This window comes from Conger conger, chromosome 2 (genome assembly GCF_963514075.1).
Source record: "Conger conger chromosome 2, fConCon1.1, whole genome shotgun sequence".
NCBI lineage: Eukaryota > Metazoa > Chordata > Actinopteri > Anguilliformes > Congridae > Conger > Conger conger.
Window position 1 is genome coordinate 77,146,016 of NC_083761.1, and position 26,053 is coordinate 77,172,068.

Consider the following 26,053-nt stretch of genomic DNA (forward strand, 5'->3'; position numbering starts at 1 on the left):
CACCCTGATAAATTCCAAGGACCGCCAGGAGTCGGTCGTTAAGGGGGGGGTCCTGTCACGTTTCAGGTCTGTCTCACCATGTTTTATGTTGATTTATGTTTATTCGTGTTGTCTTAGTCACGTAGTGTCTTATCATGTATTATGTTAGTCTAGGTTCGTCATGTTGTTTAGTTTATTTCTTGTTACGATTTGTTTTCTCGTCATGTCTAGTTATGTTTCGATTACGATATTATTACCTGGTTATGTTGAGTGATTATCGTCTTAGTTTCGCTTTGTGTTATGTTTCGATGTATGTTTATTGTTACGTTAACTGGTCGTTGTTATGCATACACTTTTACATGTTTTTCCGCAAACCTTGCGTTCCGCCTTTTCTCTCTCTCTCTCTCTCTCTCGTTCTGTCCTTCACTCCCCTAATGTTTCTATTTGTCTATTTACTAAAACTACTAACGCTAGATCAGGATTGGGTAGAAACTAACAAGACTAATCATGTGTTCATGTTACCTTACGTTTCTCGTGCATGTCATTTACTAATTTACTAATGCTAGGGCAGGATTGGTTTATTACTAACGATTACTAATCTCCTTGTTTAACTTGTCATCCATCGCACCTGTTTTCCATTTCCTTGCTATGCTCTAACTAATTGTCTACACCTGTCTACACCTGCATTTATAGCCCAGTCGCGCAACTGTTCACTGCGAAATTGTCTGCCTCTGTTTACCACGCAACTCTTGAGCATTATTTACTGATTACACGTTACGATCCACGCCTGTTTACTGACCATCGACTATTGATTTCTGTTTTGTGACCTTCGTTTTGTTTCTTGACTACGTCCCTGCCTACCGTTTTTGTACTTTTGCCCCGCTGATTGTTTCATGGTTTCGACTCCCGCTTCGTCCACGACTACGCCTCTGCCTGCCGTCCGTCTGTTCATCTGCCCCGCTGACAGCTCTCCTGCTACCGGACCTCCCTGCACGCCTACCGACTACGAGATTGCCTCTTCCCTCGGCACCGTGCTTTTTGTTTGTTTTGTATTCGTTTGGCTGGATCTACGTGTATGGACTTTGCTTGTGTTGACTACTCTCCTGGGATTCGTCCCGAATAAAGCCCTGAGGGGTCTTTATATTACTATTGTTTCTGAGTCGTGCATTTTGGGTCCAACCCCCACGCACCCGTCTCAATTAGCTTCATTTTGAATTGTCTCATATTATTGCACATGCATATGGACACTGAAATTAAAAACATATTGCTTTTCAGTTAGCACTAAAAAATAATATACTTCCATAACATGATTTGTTGTGATTTAGAAATGGAACACTTATTTGTGACGGAACTGCAATCTCATTCTGAATCGCAAAGGTGATCAAGGAAAGAGTTGCACTTTTTCAAGACATGCTTTACATGCAGGTAGTCAAACAATTAAAATAAAGATATTTATTTGTTACAGTAACAGTTTACATTAGGTAACAATCAAATACAAACAAGACTATCATTATAATTCATGGCAATTCAAGCTTTCAATATAAATATTCTATTTCTGTACTGTACTCCAACAGCAAACCATGGAAAATGGGCAAACACCTACACACATTATAATGAGCAATTAGTAACAGCATCAAAAAGGAAACTGCATTTAAATCTTTTGTACAAAACCACAGGTTGATCATTTATACGTCACTCATTCTGGAAAAAAATACTTCCGCAAATGACACGCTCCCGTTTCCTGCTGAAAAATCCGAGCTCCTCCCACAATCACACAACAGGTTGGAATGTCCTTAAATCATTATGTACAAATATCACATATCTGTATATGTTCATTCACATACAATCTGAGAATGTTCTGGTACCTGCCATATTTTTGTTCTGAGGTACAAATAAGCACTTTTAGTTTTAGTAGTAAACAATCTGAGCACTCATTATTATCTGCCATATTTTGGTTTAGTTGTAAAAATGGTTTTGAACCAGTATGCTGCTTTCTTTTGTGACTTTACATGAACAGAATGGAATACTATACACTATTACAACCGGTTATTTGTCCTCGATGCTGTGTGAACTTCTTTTAAACTGGTCCCTGAATCAAGTGGTCTTAGCAGTTAACACCCTCATTCAATATTTGGCACATTGAATACCAAACACAAGTGGAACTCCTGAAAACTCCTCACTTATCCAAAGTGCAGAATAATATATTGTAAGTAATTTCATTTGCAAATTAATTGTAAGGCTCAATAAAAAGTTAATGCGTTACTTTAACTAATGTTGAATGCTACAGAGTACAGACATGAACATTAAGAATTGAATGAAAGGAGACAAATCTTCTTTTTTCTCCCACGGTTATTACAAAAATGTGACAAAGACTAAAGAACAAAAACCAGCAGAACCCATACCACCAAGAACAGAAAGGACCCATAATTCTCAATAGGCCTCACTTCTATATGTTGGAAAGAGGGGGACAGACCCCTTTTCCTGTCCCATGCATAATTAATGGGACCCTAGGGCAGGACCAGGCAAAACTGGTCTGGTGGAATCAAGAGGGTGCTAGTTCCCTACAGCCCAGAACCGGTCAAGTTATGAAATTTGAGAGCCTACAATGCCAGAACAGGAGCAAGTGCAAGAGCCTTATTGATAATAATGTGAGCTTGTAAGCAGGCATGATGTATCACTTAAAACCATTTGGACCTCCTGAAATAAAGAAAATCAGATACACAGAAAATATCAGAATAATGAACAACAATCAACCAAACAGAATAATATCAGACTCAGGTGCCTATCCCAGCATGCACAGGGACACTGAGGAATCTGGAGTAACTCTAAATGCAGGATAGACAGGTTCAGTGAAGGTGGTGTGGAAAGTGTGCAGGTGGGTCAGTGTGTCAGAGATCCCGTAGAAGGACAGAATGCCGGCTGGCCAGTCCAGGTACACCCCAACTCTGCAGGACCTACTGGAGGGCACGCATACAGGACGCCACTTCCCATTGTGCCAGGGGTAACAAACGATTGTATCCAATTCCAGAATCCAGGACTTGTTACTGCGTCCAAGGGAATCCACACTGAACACTGAACCTTTCCTGCAGATTCCTTGATATGCGACTCCAATTGCAGTCCGTTCAAAGTAATGGTCTCCCCTGGTCCATTCCACCTCCCAGTAGCAGACCTTCTCTGCACAGCACTTGGGGACAGAAGTCAAATCGCTCTGGGTGATCAGGATAAGGTTCCTCTTTCCCCTCTGATCGAGTCACTTTCCTGTTCCCCTCAGAGAGAATGAGCTCCTTATGCGCCGTGTTGGGGTCCAGTGTGAGCTGACAGGCATCTGCAGATGAGGAGGTCAGGAGAAACATCTCTGTGACAACATAGTGGATCTGAACTGGGAGTTTTCCAAGCAGATTAATTGTATTGCTGGCTACAATTATGGAACCATAGGGTTCCTCCCCAGGACAATCATGTGTGTTTTTTAGGCACTTCTATTTGTAGCTTTTTTTCTGAGTGTGTGTGTTTGTGTGCATGTGAGGAAGAGAAAGAGAAAGAGCAAAATAGAGATGATGTCACTGAACTCCACTGATGGAGAAAGAGAAGGGCAGCAAAAGTGTACAGTAGAGGGCAGTATAACAGCACAAACACTCTTCCCTCTGCTCTCTCAGATTTAAAGCATTCAGTGCAGACAGACTTACATTTCCTCAGGCCTGGTTTGAGCCTGTTCTCTCCTCCATGGTCAACGCTGTAGGGACAGAAGGACAGACAGACTCTGAGACACACAGACTGCCTGTGCATGTAGGGCTGTGTAGAAACTGAGCTCTGTGACAATGGGAGAGCTCCACAAAATCAGCTCTTTACTGATCAGCTGAAAGCATGTGGTAGTATCTTAAACATCTCAGTAGTTTTACCATCTCCACTACACTGGATATGCACCAGAATGCAGAGGGAGGGGTTTTAAAGCGCTCCAAAGAGGAGCGCTACAGAAGCCTCTCTTGCACCATTTCCGTCTCTGTACCTACTTCAGTTTCTCCAGTCTACAGCTGGGGTCCTCCAGTGCAGCAGAGAGCGCTCTCACTCCTGACTCCCCTGGGTGATTGTAGCTCAGATCCAGGTCCCTCAGGTGTGAGGGGTTTGAAGACAGAGCAGAAGCCAGAGAAGCACAGCCTCTCTCAGTCACCTGACAGCCTGACAGCCTGTAGAGAGGAGAAAAGAGGAAACACAAATAATTATATCAACATGATCAAACAATGTATTATTCAGTAAACATTCAAGCACTGCCGCCTCACAGCAAGGAGGTCCTGGGTTCGAATCCCCGTCGGCCGGGGCCTCTCTGTGCGGAGTTTGCATGTTCTCCCCGTGTCTGCGTGGGTTTCCTCCGGGTACTCCGGTTTCCTCCCACAGTCCAAAGACATGCACGTTAGGCTGATTGGAGAGTCTAAATTGCCCATAGGTATGAGTGTGTGAGTGAATGGTGTGTGTGCCCTGCGATGGACTGGCGACCTATCCAGGGTATATTCCTGCCTTTCGCCCAATGTATGCTGGGATAGGCTCCAGCCCCCCTGCGACCCTATTCAGGATAAGCGGGTTAAGATAATGGATGGATGGAAAAGTCTTAGGCACCTGTATAACATTCTGTACAGATAGGATTCTATCAAAAATAATTCAATTAAAGGTAAATAAACTTACCATGCATTTTACATTACATTTGAGTAATTAGGCAGAACAGTTAAAACTGAATCAAATCAATATTTTTTGTGACCACCCTTCGGCGTTAAAACTGCACCACCAACGCTGTCCTGCAGTTCTATAAGGCAATCAGCAGGGAGGTTGTTCCAAGCATATTGGAGAACTTGCCACAGTTCTTCTGCAGACTTTGGTTGGCTCCTTGATTCTGATCTCAGACAGCCTTGATCAAGTTTGTATGTAAAAAGTAGTCAATTGCTTACAGTAATATATTACTGTTTTTCATGAAATACAAAAATGTCTCTATAAAATTAAATCTTTTGGAAAATGAATATTCGGAAATCTCAAATGTGCTCTTTTGTACTAACACTAAGTCAAAATCAGACTCCACCTTAGTGAGCAGGCTGGTTCCTCCAAAACTCTCGACAATGTGTGCTAAAAGTTTATCAATATATCTGTATTAAAGTATGATATGTACCCTGTATAGTTTCAAACTGATTAACTGCTAAATTGTGCTAGGATTACACAGTGAGCCCAGCCAGCTGACAGGAGGGGGCCGTCTTGAACTGTGTAGACCAAACTGTCAAGGACACGGGCAGAGCAAGATATGACTGTACAGCTGATTTCTCCGGGACTCTCAATGTTTTATGCCAGGAGTGTATCTATTTGACCTAGAACATTAATTATAGCTGAGCTTATGAAAACGCAAGAAACCACAGTGAAAACTGTTGAAATGAGAGCAAAGAATAATTAATCAAATGTTTAGTTTGTCTGTATATTTTCAATGATTACTGCTGCTTAGTTTGTCTTATAAAAGCGAAAGATGCAGAGTGACGTGTATGGATGACGTGTTAGAGGGAGGGCATCCAGAACTTTATGAGGTCTGGTAGTTTGCCAAGAGCAGGTGCGGGGTGAAGTGAAGACACGTAGTTGGCAGAATGCCCTGAACTTTGTACAGAGTTGGCAGAGCATAAGGACCATTGGCAATTTGCCACAATGACGTTGTGGGAGGAGCGTTGGGAGGAGTTACGATAAGAAAAGTGTTGGTGATTTGCCAGAATGAGGTTTGAGGAGGAGTTGTAGGAGTAACTGTGTATAAAATGGGTGTACAAATGCCAGTCGGGGTTCAGTTCTGGAGAGCTGATCCGGCTTTATGCACGTGTGCTAATAAAGTCTGATTTTCCTGAAGATCTTGCTGCCTGGTGTCGTCTTTTCCCTCGCGAAGATGTTTTTCGACAAATTGAAGATTTGGACTCTGTCGTTTCCTAGACACGACATTGTCACTCAGGGCGCTGGTCAGCTTGCTGGCTTCCTCTGGTATTGTGGCAATATGTGGCTGTAAAGTAATTTAACCCCAGGAGCATGCACCATTAATCCCCACCATCTCCGCACCCATACGGGCAGGAGCCTGTGGGGGAAGACTCAGGCATCTGTTTTCTTGAGAAGCTCTCTGGTCCCAGGGTTCACTCAGGCCTCCAGCCGTAAAACTTGTTACGACAGGGGAAACATCCTTTACGGCACAGGAAGGTTTCAGAGGTCACGGCCTGTTTGGCCCATTATTCCCTTCGACCCCCTTCCTTACTCCCTCCCTCTCACATCTCCCTCATTCCTCAGTTTCTCTGGAAGTATGCATAAAGCATCGGATGTTTCATGACAAAGTCAGTTTAGATAATATTCATGTTTGGTATTATTCTGATTGTTTCAGTGCGACTGGTGCAATGGTTTTATTTCTGCAACAGCAAACCCTAGACATGATAACCAACCAGGAACCAGGGAGACACTGTGTGGAGCTCTGCCCCAGTGAAAGCCATGTGCCTCAACCCCCCTGCCTTTCCTGGGGAGGTGTGGCTCCAAATTCCAAATGGGTGACCCATTTTTAGGGCTAACATCAAAGGCCAGATTTTGGATTTAAGGACAGTAAACTAAGCAATCTGGGAGAATGCAATCAGCCTCCCGTGCACACAGTGCACGTAATTTCTATGTACAGGGTGTCTGTAGCCAGACTCCCGTATGTAGCTTTTATTACCAGGTATGACTTTTAAGACTACGTAATTTGGTTTCCATTGTAATGCTTTTTTGATTTGGGACTAGTGTGTAATTACGTATGTAACCTGCCTGGTAAAATAAATTGTTAAAACTTGATCTGTGTGGTTTCGCTTACTGACACTCAATGTTATACAGGGAATGCTTGGTTTACCCCCTCGAACTGGTCTAGGGAGGATGAATATTTCTGCTTAATGTATCACGGCGTATAGCACCCGTAGACCTATGATGGTAAATCCCTCGCCTCCGCATGGTAGTTCATTCATGTCGAGCACAGCCGTAGCTAGGTTTGTCTGCTTGGGTCCCTAGGCTGTAAACAGATTTACCCAAGAGTAGCTATTCCTGCGACCTCTGTAATGACTATAGATATCTAGTCAGTTCGTGAGACGTGCACATAACGCGCAATGTGACATGCGGCGGTACCAGCAGAGGATTGTTCAGATGAGTAAATCTCAGTACAGGATTCCTATAGCGATCAAGTCAAAATTATCAATAAGAAATCTACCTAATGTGGATAACTAATCTAAATTATTATTCTAAAATGGAGTCAGATAAATGAAGGTGAATGTATTGGCCCTATTGTGGAGATTCTTGGTCAGCCCGGACCAGTAAAGAGCGGAAGGCAGAGTGGTACTACTGCCTTTGTATCGTAGTTTATTTATTGGCTGATCTAGACTGTCTGCATAGGGGCCACTAATTTTTAACCCTATTAGTATTCTTTCAGCAACACCAGAAGAACGAGCACGCTGATACCTTCAGCCCTCGCTAAATTCCGTCATTGGGTTAGCGTGGGGTTTTACAAAAGTCTAGGGTGCCTAAAACTTCTGCACAGCACTCTGTGTGTGTGTGTGTGTGTATGTGTGTATGTATATATATATATGGTTTTCCATAAAAACCATTATTCTGCCCCTGATCATACCCCTGAACACAACCCTTCACCAATCATCATTTTTCAACTCATATAAACTCTCATTTTTGCTTGTCCAAGAATTAAATTAATGAGCTGGCACTTTGCTCTTTGTTTTCGTTTATATGGGAAACCAAGGATAAAAGAAGGAGGTCGAAGAAAGAAGAATCAGCATTAAATGCCCCACTCACCTTATAATCTGTAGTTTACAGTTTGGATTCCTCAGTCCAGCACAGAGCAGCTCCACTCCTGAATCTCCCAGGTCATTGTGGCTGAGGTCCAGCTCTACCAGGGGTGAAGAATCTAACTGAACGGCTGATGCCACAATTTTGCAGGACTCCTCTGTGAGATTACAGTCAGAAAGCCTGCAGAAACCAGAGGCTTCATTTAGAAACCAGAATTTTACCTAATATTTTTATATTAAATAGATATAATCCACATTGTAGCACGAGCGGTATTCTAGTTATTTGATGGAATCATCCAAAAACATAAACATTTCTTTATTAATATTACTAGTTTTTGTCTATTCATTATTTTTTATAGAGGATCTGCAGATCATTAATTTTCCATATGCCTTATCCAGTTCCTTTTTCCAATTCTGTGGTAGGGATGAAAGTATTGATTCTAACTTTTCAGTGAACCAAACTGTCCATACACTTTAGAAGTTCATATGACTTAATTTCACCTTCTTCATTTAAAATATAATTTACAAAAGACAATTCTATGATCAAACCATTGTTTTGTCAATATAGGTTTATTACCTATTATTATACTTGTATTGACCTTTTGAACTTTTTCTGGAAGATGATATTAGAATTGTAACCAGCTTTGTATGGATTCAGTGAGAAATTTAGAGAAATCGAAATGCATTTGCTTTTTAAACCATTTGAAATGGGCAGAATTGAGCCAACAGGCCAAAAGGGATGGGCCTGTTCAAGTAACCTACTACTGAACCAGTCAGGATTTCAGCAAAGTTTCCCAATAGTGATGATTTCATAGAATTATTTAATACTTTAATATTCAATAATTGTACATTATTATACAGGTATGTTTGCTTGATGTTAGCTGCTTTCCCATTCCAGATAAACTGAAATATTTGTTCACAGAGTTTAAAAAAGGAATCACTGGGACTAGGTACAGACATAAATAGGTATATAAACTGTGAGCTTACTAGAGAGTTCATTAGTGCCGTTTTGCCATATGGGCAATTCCAGGGTTATGGATGTGACAATTGGATACAAAACAAAATCCTGCAGAAATATTGCTCTTCTTACATGATAAAAAAAATTGAATGCATATTAACATAGCACCCACTTGGCTGTAGGGAATGGCCCAAAAAAAAAATTGCCGTTTATTATAAGTTTATTATTATTATAATAAGTTTATTATTGATTGCTCACTCAAGTTCTCTTGAATGTTAATTCCTAACAGATCTATAGCACCATCTGTCCATCTAATTGGCATGGTAATGTAAAGGTCATATTTTTTTAAGAGCCAATTCATAATATGGTACATTTATCAGAATTTGGTTTGAAACCTGATAAGATGGCAACTAAATCTTCTACATATATGTTTAGTGAGTTTGAACATGGAGACAGAAGGAAGCTTATGTTATCTGAATTCATGGATATCTTGACCATTAATTTCAGTACTGTCTCTGATCTTAGGTGCTAACATTTCGATGGAAATTATGAATAGATATGGTGAGAGGGGACACCCTTGTTTTACACCCCTAGCTAGTTCAAAAACCCTACTTAGATGGCCGTTATTCATAATTCTGCATTTGGTATTCCTGTACATAACTAACCCATTTTATTAAGCATGGTCCAAAATAATCCAAATCTTACCCTATCAAACTGCTTTTTAAAGTCAGTTATAAATATTGGGCCTGGTTTCTTTGAATTAGTGTAATACTATATTGTCTCAATTATCTGTCTTATGTTATCTCCAATGCAACCTTGAATGAAACCCATTTGATCACAATGTATAATGTCTGAAATAACATTTTGAGGTTTCAATTTCTTTTTTTAAGACTGATGTAACTAACAGCCCATACAAAAACACCAGCAACAACATACTACGACTACTACTACTAATAGTATGTAAGCAGCTCTTTAACATAGTTATTTACATCTGATACCTTCTACTGTTGATATATAGTTTTAGTTTACAGCATTTTATAATCCCCCAGAGAACTTTAATTTCAATAAATACAATGAAAGATCATTGGAACAGTGATCTAGTCATTTTTAGTAACTTAGCAACACTTACATGGCTCTCCTGCAGTTTCTGACTACAGTTAGCAGCCTCAGCCAACCTGCCTCTGATGTGTTGTACGTCTTCAACTCAAATACATCCAAGACCTCCTGTGACATCAGCAGCACAAAGGCCACAGCCGAACATTGTCCTGGGTCCAGTGTGACAGTGGAAAGTTTTCCTGATCGCAGGGAAGTCTCGATTTCCTCCACTAGAGAGTTGTCATTCAGTTCATTCAGACAGTGGAACAGATTCAGGATCCTTTCTGTTGAATTGTCCGCTCTGATTTTTTCTTTAATGTATTGAACAGTTTCCTCTGTACTTTGTGAACTGCTTTCTGTCCCAGTGAGCACTGTGTCCCAAACAAGTGAGGGCCTTGTCAACCATCTTAGTAATTTCCATACATAGGATATTCCTGAATTTATAAGTGAATGGCCGCTGCCATGGCTCTTTCTTTTTGTTATGTTTCTGTCTGCTACAAGTGAGCTGCTTCCTTTATGTGTCAGAAGGTCCTGGAGAAGTTCCTGTGTGCACTCCAGCGAGAGGCCAAGAAGGAATCGAAGGAAAAGGTCCAGATGTCCATTCACACTCCGAAGGGCCTCGTCCACTGCAGTCCTGTGTAAATCAGACAGTGAGATTTCGTGCCTATTCTCTGCAAATTGTTCCTCTGGACTGAGCAGATTTATTTTTCCGTTTACAAATGAATAAAACGCAAATAAAGCGGCCAAGTACTCCTGGATGCTCAGATGCACAAAGCAGTAGCCCTTCTCCCAATACAACCGAGAATCCTCTCTAAAGATCTGCGTGCACAGACCAGAGTGCATTGATGCTTCAGTGAAATCGATGTCACATTCACTCAGGTCCTTTTCAGAGAAGATCAGGGTTCCCCTTTTCAGGTGTCGAAAAGCCAACGTCCCCAATTTCAGGATGATTTCTACATCTGATGCTGACATTTTCTTTGAGTTTGTCTCATTCGTGCTGTGATACTTTTTTTTGTTCATATTCATTTGAGTAAGCAGGAAGTGTGTGTACATTTCCGTAAGAGATTTGGGGATTACTTCAGTTCCATAACCACCAAACACTGTCTCTAGGACAGCAGCTGAAATCCGACAGAGGACTGGAATATGACACATGATGTGCAGAGTCCTGGATGTCTTCATGTGTGAGATAACTCGGCCAGCCAGGCTCTGATCTCTGATTCTTTTCTTAAAGTACTCCTCCTTCTGTGGGTCATTGAACCCTCGTACCTCCGTCACTCGGTGGATGCACTCAGGAGGGATCTGATTGGCTGCTGCTGGTCGGGAGGTGATCCAGAGGAGAGCAGAGCGCAGAAGATCCCCGGCAATGAGATTTGTCAGGAGAGTGTCCACTGAAGTTCTCGTTGTTACATCACACCACATCTCTTTTTTCGATAAATCTACAGGAGGTCGACACTCATCTAGACCATCAAAGATAAACAACACTTTGACTTTACAATCGAGGCTTTTAATCTCATCCAGGGAAATATGATTTAGGAAAGTGAGTTTTGGAAAATAGTGCTGAAGAAGTTCTATCAGACTGAATTCTTTCGCTTTTCTCAAATTCAGATCTTGGATAGGAATTGGAAAAATGAAATCAATGTCCTGATTGGCTTTTCCTTCTGCCCAGTCCAGAATGAACTTCTGCACAGAGACAGTTTTCCCAATGCCAGCGATCCCCTTTGTGAGAACAGTTCTGATGCACGCATGACCAGGTGTGGGTTTAAAGATGTCATTGGAGATAATTGGAGTCTCCTGAGACGCCTGTCTTGTGAATGTTCTCTTAATCTGCCGCACCTCGTGTTCAGTATTGACCCCCCAGCTTCCCCCCTCTGTGATGTAGAGCTCTGTGAAGATCTCATTCAGGGGGATGTGATGGTTCTCAAATATGTCTGCAAACTTCTTCTTCAAGTCAGATTTTAGTGTCTGTGTGTCTGTAATTATGGATTCATCTGTGGAGAAGAAATATAGAATGCAAAATTATTATGATAAAAAAGACTCTAAGCATTGTCATGGTTTCATTATCAGAAGCAGGAAGTTTAAAGCAGTGCAAAACAAGTCATTTAAACATTGAACATGAAGGGAAGCACAAATCTAAACTTAATGTCTTGCAAATGCTTTTAATGTTGTTGCCTTTTGTATTATTTTGCTTCAGCAGAACCTACTTGGGTTATATTAACCATTGTACATTGTCGATTGAAAAAATATATATCCTCTATAGTCAACAGTGTACCATATCCATGAAGGCTAAATAATCAAATTCAGTAGTCCTCTACCTTCATCACACTTCATTAATACCAAGTGCAGTAACATTGACTGATGTTTCAATGTGACACTATAACTGCTTATACAACTGCATAGCTGTGGATTCCTCAAGCTACCTGAGCAAATATACAAAATCACATAACCTTTGATATAATAACAGAAGACATAAACAGAGGCAATACATTAATCAAGACACCATGGGCCTGATTTACAAAGCAGTCACAGGGTGTGAAATACATAGCCATCGTCATGTTCAAAATAGCGTATAGTGGCAGTTCATATTTACTAAACTGGCACCATGTTCTTTTTTTTTGTTCAAGAAAAATCCACCATATGGAAACCCTGTGAGGCAGCATATCCACTGTCATAATAGTTCTGTGTCTGTAGCACGTTTGCCGTCTGTGTCTGTTCATTTGTCTCAAACATATAGTACATAGAAAAATTGCTGCAATGACATGGTGAAACCAAAATCAATAAAAAAATATCTGTGCTTTGACCATGTATGAATTGTTTGATTACAAACATGAGAAAAAAAAAAACATTAATCAGGAAAAGCAGAAAAAGATCCTGATAATTTTTGAGCGGTAGTGTATGTTTCTGTGTCTGCCCACTTCATGTTTATATTTCTGTTTCAGTAGCACACCTATGCTTCTGTGGCTGTCGCACTTCTCAGCTCTGGGGGCATTAGGTCTGGAGCACCCAGCTCTGCTCTTCCTCCCAGGAAAGTCATCACTGCCTGAAGCTCCAGCCACAAAACCTGCAGAGAAAGGAAATGGAAAGTGAAACTAAATGAAAAAACTTCAGCAAGCAGGCCTGCACAGATTATACCAACTTATACCATTGTGCCAAGTACATTTTGAATATTAAAACACAGAAAGAAGATTAGTATTGTTTATTTCATTTCATTTTTTATTTTACAAATAATAGACTCCAAAGGCAATCAAAAGCCTAGAATCAAGACTAGGTACTCCTTACCGTGAGGGTGGGAATCACAGAATAACTCAGGATACAATACTATGACAATACTTTGCCCATGAAACGACAGTGATTCTGTAATACCCCATATATATCAAGAAAATAATTTACGACACATTAAGATATATGTGTCACTGAAGAAAAAAAAACAGGCAAATGTACCATTGAATTTACTGTAAGCAAAACCCATAACCATCTTGAGTTGAAAAGAAATGAGAGGAAACCTAGTAAATATTTTAAAACTTTGAAAACAACCCATTCTCTCTTTAACGTGTCATTCCACTGTAAGTTCCCGGTGCTTGAAGTGAGCCCATACTTACTTTTGATTCTACCCACGAAGGTCAACGTTAGCCTACTACCTGCATACCAACACTCGTCAGTGGAAACAAGCACACAAACTGTAGTTGTCTGCAACAATAATACAATCTCAGTTTTAGGCTGACTTTATGGATTTGCCAAGTTTTACTGCTAAAATAAAAATACATTTTTTTTGCAGTGTTTGGGATTAGAATTCTGACAGCAACTGATACGTTCACGAGAATTGTGAGCATATCAAACGGCTTGTAAAACTAATTTGGCATAGTTAGATGTTAAACATCTGTCTTGACCCAACTGTTAATACAAGCCATCTTTTAAATGTTAGCTTGGTACAAAAATGACAGCCCAACAATGCTCGCCTTTTCCTACCCCTAAGCGTACCTAATGCCTAAAAGCTATATTTTATCTAACACCGTATCCAACCTGGTATTGAAAACCCCCAGTGTTTCTGCATCCACTGCATGTACTGGCAAAATATTCCACACATACACACATAGTTCCTAGTTCCCTCCACGGAGTGAAGCTTTTGCTACCTGTCAGTGAGAGTTGATGTTTGTTTTTAACACAAAAATCATACCTATTGTACCTTTAAGTAAGTATTATTAAGGGGCATCAACGTTGTGCCCAGGTCTACTGCTTCACAGTGTACCTTCACTAGTGACACAGATTGTTCTTACAGTGGCTTCAGAACATATTCAGACCCCTTCTCTTTTGGCACTTAATTACCGTTTCTCCAGTCTCACATCACGTGCACTCTGGAGTGGGTTCTCTTCATGGACCTCTCTTTATTCTTCCTTCCCTGTTTTTGGCTGAATTCAACCTTCCCTCAATTCTGACCGGTCACCCTGTCCCTGCCCCTGAGAAGCACCCTGCAGCATGATGCTGCCACCATGTTTCACCATAGGAATGGCATTAGTCAGGTGATGAGCAATGCCTGGCGTTCGCCAGACATGCTTGTTCTGCCCAAGGAGTAAAAGTTTTGTCTCATTGGACCAGAGAATCTTTCTGAATGTTCCTTTAAATGCCATTTGTCAAACTCTAAACTCAAGAATGGCTGCACAGGTGGATCTGATATAGCCAGATTTCATTGGCTGATTTAGGTCAGGAGTGGTGGCCCAGCCTGGGAACCTGCAGTGGCTCCAGTCGGCCAAGGGGTGGAGCCAACGAGTCAGAACATATGCTCCCTCAATCACCAGTCCTCTGGTTTTGCCACTCCGGTTACTCAGTTTGTCTGGAGGAATTCGAGGAAGAGTCCTGGTGGTTCCAAAGTTCTTCTATTTCATAATTATTGAGGCCACTGTGCTCCTGGGAGCACTAAGCTTTAGAAATGGTTTCATGCCCTTGCCCTGATCTATGCCTTGACACATTGCTGAGTTCAACAGACAGTTCCTTGGACTTGATGGTTTGGTTTTTGTCCTGACAGTGTGAATTGTGGGACCTTATAGACACAGGTGTGTGCCTTTCTAAACTCTGTCCAATCAATTAAATTTGCCAATTTGCCACCACAGAAATACTTAATACTGATTACTGATGTAAATGAGAGATTTCAATTCTTGATTTGTTTTCACTTTGTCATTATGGGTTATTGAGTGTAGATTGATGGGTAAAAATAGCAATTTTATCCATTTCAAATAAAATCTACAACACAGTAAAGTGACGAATTGCGCAAAAAGTGAAGGAGTCTGAATACTTTCTGAAGTCACTGTATATACACAGGAACTATCCAACCATAGCCCAATTCAGGCAATATTGTAATATTATATATGTAAACAGTCCATTTTCCATGATTGTGGTATGGATTTAATCACATCATGCAGAACCCCATTAATCACCATTTTGCCCAATCTTTCCAATTATTCAGAATTTAGCTGAGTGAGAATCTTATACCAAAACAGGAAAACGTGGCAGGAACCTGATGTGCTCACCATTCATAATCAGACCCTGCCCTGTTTGCATTATTAAATGCTTGACTCCCAATTGTAGTAAATGTTTCGAATTTCAATGACTGACTTAAAACCCAGAATTTTAATATTATTTGACACCTGCGTGCCTCCCAGCTCCATCTCAGGGTTTGTGGGCTCTGCTGAAGTTTGATCAAAATGCTTTTATTTTAGAATAATGATGAAGTTTGATTTAAATGCTGTTTAGTACTACAATGATAATATAAACAAGTCATAATCTTTAAAGGATAATTTTAATCTTGTTAAAATTAATAAATCAGCATAATTTATTAAAACTGTGTGTCTGTTCAAACATATTGAGCTGTGCATAACATTAGTTCCAAAGTGTTTTCATTTGGTCTGCAGGCCAGGCGGCCTAACTCATTGCAGAGATGAGGGGTTAGGACAGCTCAGCTTTCATAGAGTGACAGAAAATATTAAGGCAGGTTAAGAGAGACAATGTGATGTTTGTTTGACAAATGATTGGTTAGCTATATTGTATAAAGGCTAGGATATTTCCTACTGTTACTTTGGAATTCTCTGGTCTCTTGAAGCGTCTTGCACAGACCACACAAATCCCCCAGATGAATCAGTTTTATTTTAAACTAAAGATTTGTAATTAACAACTATTGACTCTGAGTGTTTCTTCAACATCATTGCTGCAAATACAACTTCACCCACGTAAAAGGGACAAGGAGGAAAAACGGCAAAAATATTTCCTCAACAGCTGTTGGGCACACACACCATTCACACCTGTTTGGCAAAAACAGATCTGAGTCAAATAATTAGTTTAAATACTTGAAATGCTTAAGATGCCAATATGATTTCCGCATTGGATTCATTGTAAAACTAAATATAATGTTCAGCAATATTCTAAACACAATTTTTTCATAACATTGCACATGTTGGTAAAAAAATATTTAAAAATATTTCCTCAACAGCTCCTGTTTGGCTCCTGAAGTAACAGGTATATTGTGCATGTTATGATACAGATTACAAAAACAATTCCACTGTTGGTATGAAATAGTTGAGGTTATGGAGGGGAAGAATCAGTGTTTTTTGAATCACAAATTAAAAATGATAAATCCTTCCTTACCAGTATCATGAGGTTGGCTGTTAACATTTAAATTAATGTTTCCAGAACAACCAATGAACTGTGGTGCATTGTCTCCAGACCGAGCTGTGATAGAATGGCAAGTCACTGATCTCAGACCAGCAGGCTGCTGCTCTCTGTAGTCCACAGTACTGCCCTTGGTCTGAGCTGTGAGGGAGGGAGGGAGAGAGGCTGATCCCAGATCAGTAGGAGCCTGCATACTGTGGCCCTCCCCTGTTAGAAGTGAAAACAGATCGAGTCAAATGATTATTTAAAATACTTCAACGCTTAAGATGCCATTATGATTTCCGCATTGGATTCATTTTAAAACTAAATATAGTGTTCAGCAATATTCCGAACACAATTTTTTCATAACATTGTACATGTTGGTAACTCGAAGCAGTGTTTCAAGCGTACATGTATACAACCCATATCAGCAAAAATACAACAGGAAGTTACCCTAACCCTACCACATAACTACACCCTTCCCCCTATACCAGCCACTGTAAAGTCGACATTTCGACGGAACCTTTTGTGAAAAAAAGAAAATATCCTTTGCCAATCAAACATTCACGAAAGCTGAAATAATCTTTAAAAAAATAAAATTAACTATCCTCTTACACAACACAATATTTTACACAAATTTGGTGTGCATACAGTTAACAAAGGTGGAATTCTCCATTTCTTAATCGTTCCTTATGCGCCTGCTGTTCCTTCCATGATACAGCCAGTTCATTTTTATTTTAGCTGCTTGGAGATGGGCGGAAATTCTGTATGTTTCTCAACATCAAGAGAATCAAGTTCAGACTCGTCCGTGTATCATTCGTGCATTCCTGATCCGAGTGCTTGAGAAAAAATCAGAAGCGAGAAAGCGACTTTTTTCTTCCGATTTACAAATTAAACCCAGGCCTAAGTGTCTTTTCTTTTCTTTTTTTTGTCGCATAAGGTAAGGAATTGCTGCCTACTAAACTTACTCCAGATCAGTAGGAGCCTGCATAATATGTTCCACCCTGTTAGAAGTGACAGCAGATTTAGGCAATACATTTCAAATACTTTTCTCAGTAAAAATGTCCTTATTGACCATTCATCGCCAATATTCAGAACAAAATTATTTCGTGTTCGTACATCTTGGAAAACTTAAAGGAGTATTTCAAGAGTACATGTATTTGAACCATATAGGTGGTGGCGTTGTTAAAACATTACACCTACAATTGCCTCAACACCAGCCACTGTAGTCGACATGTCGTCATAACCTTTTGTATCTAAACTAGGCTATGCTCACTCACAGTAGAATTTCAGCATTTACAGTAGAATTTTCCTTAATATAAGTGTTTAACTTACCAGTTGAATTCGCCATTTCTTAAACATTCGTCATACACCTGCTCTTCCTTCCGCGATCATCCGATACAGGAAGCTTGTTTTTGCTTTCGCTACGCCCGATCCGCGGATAGTTAAGTTCATTACATTAATGGCAAGTTCAACTTCCCTTAACGTTCGTTCTCAACGATAGTTCTATATCTATAGTATAGTTGATATCGTGGCGCTGTTCCGAGCTAAATGAATAACGTATTTTATATGATATGGATGTTGTTGAGGTATTCCCACAATATTTTAAATAAAATTGCCTGTAGTTCAATCAGTTACTGTAATGTATTATTATTTTGAATGTCCCATATTTTGTTGTTCGTTTTTTTTATGTGGGAAAATGATAGGTAAATTGGATAATGTGTCTGCAAGTCTGTTTCTCAACGTCGTAGCCACCTGTATTAACATGCTATCACATTAGGGTTTAAAATATCATCATCATTAATAGTATTGCCAATTTGTATCTCCGTTTGATTCACTGTGCCATGAAGGCTTAGACATCCATCCATCCATCCATTATATGAACCCGCTTATCCTGATCAGGGTCGCAGGGGGCTGGAGCCTATCCCAGCATACATTGGGCGAAAGGCAGGAATACACCCTGGACAGGTCGCCAGTCTATCGCAGGGCACACACACCATTCACTCACACACTCATACCTATGGGCAATTTAGACTCTCCAATCAGCCTAAAGTGCATGTCTTTGGACTGTGTGGGAGGAAACCCACACAGACACAGGGAGAACATGCAAACCCCACACAGAGAGGCCCCAGCCGACGGTGATTCAAACCCAGGACCTCCTTGCTGTGAGGCGGCAGTGCTACCCACTGCACCATCCGTGCCGCCAGGTATGTGGGGAGAGAGTACCCTCCTTCAGCCAAGAGACAGGCACATTTTAACATCTGGTCACAGGTGCTCCCAACTGCGCAAACGACCTGGTACTCCGCCCACTAGGCACCTGTGAAGTAACACCAGAATGAGTAGCACAGAGCAGGGGGCCGTAACATATCCATAATGTTATTGTTTACTGTCAAACAGCAGTAAACAATTAAATTCAATATCAAATAAAATTGTAAAGAGTGAACTGTTGGGGGACAAAGCCAAATACCTTAATTGTAATGTGAGATAACTATTAAGTAGAATGATGGCAGAAGGGTTTCCTATCCATAGTGAAATGGACCTGGAGATCAAATCTAATGACACAACAAACATGATTATGGGACAATTCTACAAGGAAATTGTTTCTATTATTCAGGTCAATATTTCCCAAAGGGTGGATTCAAGCCGTAGTGACCATTGTAGGGCTCTATACCTATGCACGTAAATACTCCATGCTATTCCGTACAAAGAGTCAAGTTCATACTTTATCCTTCAGAGTTCTTTTGACCAATGTTCCATTCAAGTTTCCTAGTTTTCAAGAACACAATGACAGAACCACACCTTCAATTTGAGATTAGATCAGCAGTTTCCTGTTACTGCAAATAACTTTGGGGTCTTCCCCAGCTTATCTACAAACAATCATCAGACCCTACACCCCTGCCAGACCTCTTCGTTCAGCCTCCACAGGCCGCTTGGCACCTCCCCCTCTCCGAACCTCCACCTCACGCTCACGACTACTGTCTGTTCTGGCTCCACGGTGGTGGAACGAACTCCCCGTTGAGGTCAGAACTGTAGAATCTCTCCCCACCTTCAAGCGCAAGCTGAAGACACACCTCTTCAAGCAGCACCTCTCCCCATCCCTCCCTACCTCCCTGTGAACCTTAATTGTTGTCTCTGTGACTTGCTTTGTGTATCGGTATTTTTAGTTAGCTAGGTAAGCAGTGTTTGGATCGGGAACTTTGGTCACTTTTGCTCTGTTGTTTGTTTCTTTGTTTAAAAAAACCCCCAAAAAAACAAATTGGCCCTCGTCCTTATCTTTGTTGTACAGGTAGCAGTTGAAATTGTACTTCCCTCTAGGGTCTTTCAGCGAACTTATCCCTGGTTATGGGTATGCACTTTGTTGTACGTCGCTCTGGATAAGAGCGTCTGCCAAATGCCAATAATGTAATGTAATATAACTTCATTCCCGGTGGATAAGGTTGAGGAATGTGAAAAGCAGGCAGTGTTTAACCAAGGTACAAACATGTGAAGTCAATGTTGCAATTTGAAAATAATTTATGGAAGCTGAATTAAATTGTGTGTAATTCGTGAAGGTTAATAAAGTCTCTGCACCATTTGTTACATTACATTTAGGAACGAACACTGTGCTGTCTACATTTCATTAAGCAACACTAATGTATGCAACACTCGAAAACCATCCCCATACCATGATTTTTGTGCCACCATACTTTACTGTCTACACAGTATACTGTGGCTTGAATTCAGTACCCGGGGGTTGTCTGACATACTGTCGACGACCACTGGACCGGAAAATAACAATTGTACTCTCACCAGTCCATTGAATGTTACGCCATTTCTTATTGGGCCAATCGATTTGTTCCTTGGCAAATTTGAACGGATTCTGCACATTCCGTTTTTTTCAACAATGGTGCTTTACGGGGCTTCTTGCTGATGGCTTAGCTTCGATCACACATCTTCTGACTGTAACAGCACTTACAGGTAATTGTAGATGATCTTTGATCTTTCTGGAGCTCATGAATGGCTGAATCTTTGCCATTCTGACAATTCTTTGATCCGTTTTAACAGTAGTTGCTAATTGTCTTCCGTGTGTTTCAGGTTCTTGTTGCCATTTTAAAGTATTTGAGATCATTTTAGCTGAGGATCCTATAATTTTCTGTACTTCTTTATGTTTTCCACCCTCCAATCAACTTTTTAATCAAAAGGCGTTGATCCTCCGAACAACGTTTGGAATGTCCCATTTTAACTAGCAATTCAGAAGGAAATATATTTTATAACAATGTGGGAAACATTTGCTTCCCTTCTTCCTTAATAAAGGACAACTAAGGATGCCTTTTTTTCACATAATGAATTAATTATCCAATTAAACTCCACACTATTATTATTTTGAACACTCCCCTTTCAATGAATGAGTCCTCTCAGAAGAAGCAGTGTGCATGTCATGTTGGGTCTGTTGTTTTTTTGTTACACTACTAAATGGTTGGCATTTATATAGCGCCTTTATACAAGTAATGCTTCTCATTCACCCATTCATACACACACTCACACACACACCATCGGCGATTGGCTGCCATGCAAGGCGCCGATCAGCTCGTCAGGAGCATTTAGGGGTTAGGTGTCTTGCTCAGGGACACTTCGACACAGCCCGGGCGGGGGATCGAACCGGCAACCCTCCAACTGCCAGACGACTGCTCTTACTGCCTGAGCTGTGTCACCACTACTACATCTACAAGCAAAAATATCTACATGCAGAAATATCACTATTACTAATAACAGTGATTCATCAGGTTACTGATGTTGTACTGCCTTTTTAACACATCTGTAAGTAGGTCTGAAGGTAGTCTATAGCGCTGAAAGGTTTTACATTGCATCTTATGACGGCCCAGTCATATCATTATTTAATGATATGCATTTAAGTTAATTTAATCATATTCAATTATATGTACATGCATGCCCACCTGATGTTTTGCTTCAGTCTAATTCATATTTGAATCCATAATTATCAGATAAAGCTTAATAATGTTTTTGTTGGGCTGTTAACAATAATAATACGAGCCATGGTTTTAATAAAGGACATATTTAAAATATAACACAGAATAAAACACATGGCTGTTTTTTTAAATATAGTTGTAAAGAAATCTAAAGGCAACAGAACAAAATATCTGCATGCATTATGTATTTTTTTATTTCAGATTGTGTAAGCTAACATAAGTAGCCAAAACAAAATCATTGTTTTGGCTCTCAAAATCATGCGCATCTAATAATCTATTGAAATAAATGTAAATTTAGTAAACAGGAATTGCTTTGCTTGATTTCTTCTTTAAAACGCACAACACAATTGTCCTGTGAATTCTGCCTTCCCCCATCTTCTCCTGATCCAGACTCTTCACTTCCGGAGTGCCTTCAGTTCCTCCATGAGGAAGGGCTCTTGTGTCTCCAGGATCTCAAACAGCACATCTTTAGCTCTTCTACCACCGGAATGAATGGGACCGCTCAGGAGTTTTCTCATCTTATTCTGACTGGTGCTTTCTGACTGAATCTCGTCATACCCCCTATGGGTGACGACCGTGCGATCCAGGAGTCGGTCGAGGATGGCGGTCACGTTGCAGGCTCTCTCGATCAGGGCTGTGCGGTGGAGGTCAATGAAGTGCTTTTCTGTACGGAGGGACAGGGGCGGAGGGAGACGGAGAGACATGGGAGAGATGTGGGGAGGAGGTGGGATTTGGAAGGAGTCGTGAGCAAGAATGGAGGAGGCAGCACACAGGCACGGTGTATGACATTGAAAACACGTCACCATTTTTTCACAGTGACTGACTGTGCACCAAAACATTCAGATTTTCTTTCTGGGGCAGTTCATTGGTCTTGACCATGTATTTAAGTTACACTGTGAGTGCATACTGAGTTTCCGTCTTTCAAGATATATTTCTATTTATATGTTTTTTTATTTATTTTTATATTAAAACACCCTGAATGCCCATACAGGCTACCTACCGTTGTTAACTGGCTGGTCAGATAACTTAAAATATCCTTCTTCCTTCACACATACAATCTATCACGACCAGATAAAATTTTACCTGAATTTTCCGGAGTTGCTGATCCGCCGCTTCCTTGCAGTCCTGTGAAACAATGTTCTGCATTAACACACTGAGTAATAACATGCTACCCGTCAGCGGAAACATTCCCATTAGCTAAATTCTTCAATTATGCCTAAAGTCTTTCAAGATATACATTCTATTTCTGGGGTTTAAGAAATATATTTATATTATTCTCAGTTTTAGTGTACGTTTTCGACTGGCCCCAGGAGTATATTTGAAGGATATTTTACACACTTAAAAATTCTAATGACAAGCCACACTTAATATGGCAAGTGCATTTAATAGAAGCTGATATCTACGACAGTACTGCACTCTCAGAAAAAGGAACTTGAGTTTCTTGAGTGTGCTTTTTTTGCTTTCGACCGCAACCAAATGCCCATGCAGGCTACCTACCGTGGCTGGTCACAGAACCTAAAATATCCAACTTCCTTCACATATACACTGTATCACGACTAGGTTAAAAGTAGATAACACTTTTACCTGCAGTGTCGTGGTTCTGGGGTTGACTCTGGGAGGTTTTCCAGGCACTACCTTTTTGCACTACCGCTAGTCGTATTCCTGCCTATTTCGGTCATTAATTTCAGTTTGGCAATGAGTGGCGATTATGTCATCAATGCCCTCATGCTGACAACTGATTCGAATTGTCTGCCGCGTGGGGTTTGATTACTCATCAAGGTCTATGTGCCTGGTTATTTAAGCCCTGTTTCTCTTTTAATCAGGGCTTGTTTATTGCAATCCCCATAGCACGTTATTTTATTTTCCTGTGAAGTGTGACTGACCATTCTTAATGGCTTGTTATGACAGAGTCTATGGGATCTAAACATATAGCACTTTTGCACTTGTTCTTGTGTTTGATTTGCACTTTGTTGTACGTCGCTCTGGATAAGAGCGTCTGCTAAATGCCACGTAATGTAATGTAATAGCAATTCTCCATCAACTTAGGGTAGTGAGGAAAGTCTATCACATCTTCACTTTCATGTTTTATTTTGGTGTACAAATGTTAGACACAGGATCGTGGGATGAGGGGATTCCTCTGGGAGTCTGAGACCCCGTTTGCAGCTGCCTACTATCTAGGCCAAGGGTTAGAGTTTTGAGCTTATTGCACCCCTTTTCTGCAGTTCTTCAGTTTTGGAGCAAGCGTCAATAGCAAGGTGTTTCGCTTCGTCACTTTCTAAATGCATTTGTGTTCGTGATTGTCGTTGTCTTTGTCTGTCATTGGATATACAGCACTAAGTCACTATTCGCTATTTGTCGGAGGTAACATCCGTACTGGAGACCCCTGCGCACTTTTGCATAAGCCTTAGGCCAAGGTACTTATGCTTATCGTTCCCTTAGTGCCTGTTTGTTTATATGTATTACACTAAGGATATATATGCGAGTGTGGAGTTACCGTTCCTGCCCATAAGACGGGATAAATAATTGCGTTGGGTTCACCGAGATGAAATGCATGGTCGTGTGAGACCACCCAGGGTGCTGAGTGTTAACCTTTGGAGTCGTATGTGCATTTAGTTGGCGCATTTGTTAGTCTACTGCATAGTCAAATGAGCCTAGGTGAGCGTCTGGTAGTGATGCGAAGTTCGCGAGCGAACAAATCTTTTCGAACAAATCTTTCAAATGAACAAACATATTCCTTTGTTTGGCTCTTATTTTAGTGACTTGCACAGTGTCCAATGCCTACGTATCAGGACAGCATTGTGTGATTAAGCTAATTGGCATTTCGGTAAGCCTATCAAACAACCACAAATGAACAACCGAACATACCTACGTCAGCCGTGGAGCCGTACTGAGCGGGTGAATGAATGACCGAAAGGAGTGAACGAACGAAAGAACCACTGAGCCGGTGAACTAGTTTGTGAACGAATAGCCAAATCAGCCATTGAACGAGTGAGCCAAAAAAGCCATTGAATGACTGAACGAACGAGTGAGCCAAAAGAGCCATTGAACGAATGAACGAACGAGCCAAAAAGTTAATGCCGTCAGCAGGTGTGGACCAGCTGAATAGTTAGGATATCACAGATAATATTTAACTAATCATTTTGTCTTTTAATTTTCTGTAATATAGTCAGCTAGGCTATGCAATAAAAGTGATTAATGGTTTTGCAAAGACCACAACGTACATCGTGTCATTTTATTTTGTATGTAGTATATTGAAACGTGACTGCAATAATATATTTCAGGTTTTGTCTTAATTGCATTAAAGTTTAATTTTAACTAATGTTACATTATATACAATGTAATTTAACTTTAACATCAATGTCTCATAGCTTACAATTTCTTAAGAAATGAAGCTTTGGATGATAAAAAGGTTTATTAATGCTATTCATAGCTGATGTATTATTTTGGATACTAAGCAGATGGCTTTTGTGCAGTATCATGCATACTGCATCGCATAATTAAACAGAAACTGTGCCGGTACTGACTGACTTTGGACCAGATCCGATCGCTTATGGTCTGGGTGCAATCCTAAAAAGTGCAATCCTGGCGCCAACGAGTCGGAACATATGCTCCCTCAATCACCAGTCCTCTGGTTTTGCCACTCCGGTTACTCAGTTTGTCTGGAGGAATTCGAGGAAGAGTCCTGGTGGTTCCAAAGTTCTTCTATTTCACAATTATTGAGGCCACTGTGCTCCTGGGAACACAAAGCTTTAGAAATGGTTTCATGCCCTTGCCCTGATCTATGCCTTGACACATTGCTGAGTTCAACAGACAGTTCCTTGGACTTGATGGTTTGGTTTTTGTCCTGACAGTGTGAATTGTGGGACCTTATAGACACAGGTGTGTGCCTTTCTAAACTCTGTCCAATCAATTAAATTTGCCAATTTGCCACCACAATTTTGAGTGCCACCAAAATACTTAATACTGAATACATATGTATATGAGAGATTTCAATTCTTGATTTGTTTTAACTTCGTCATTATGGGTTATTGAGTGTAGATTGATGGGCAAAAATATCAATTTAATCCATTTAAAATAAAATCTACAACACAGTAAAGTGACGAATTGCGCAAAAAGTGAAGGAGTCTGAATACTTTCTGAAGTCACTGTATATGCACAGGAACTATCCAACCATGGCCCAATTCAGGCAATATTCATCTCACGTCATGTAAACAGTCAATTTTCCATGATTGTGGTATGGACTTAATCATATCAAGCAGAATCCCATTAATCACCATTTTGCCCAATCTTTCCAATTATTGATGTGTGTAAACATATTAGTTGGATTTATTTTGGCATTTTAAAACTACACATGCAAAAAAAGGGACCAGGCAGATGTTATTCTTACAAGAAATCAAACTGAAACCAGAACAGCAACACCAGAGTGGTGTGAGGAGTAGTGGAGTGATATTTATCATATATATATATATATATATATATAGATATAATTTTTGACAGATGAAGAAACTCTCCTCCTGCTTAGTCAGGTTGCAAGAGGGGTTATTCAGAATTTAGCTAGCTGAGTGAGAATCTTATACCAAAACAGGAAAACGTGGCAGGAACCTGATGTGCTCACC

At 40.4% G+C, this 26,053-nt stretch overlaps 1 pseudogene; it reads right to left on the reverse strand.

Moving 5' to 3' along the window:
* Positions 1–1,416: 1,416 nt before the first annotated feature.
* Positions 1,417–26,053, reverse strand: part of LOC133112120 (NACHT, LRR and PYD domains-containing protein 12-like) — a 107,344-nt pseudogene continuing 82,707 nt past the window's right edge.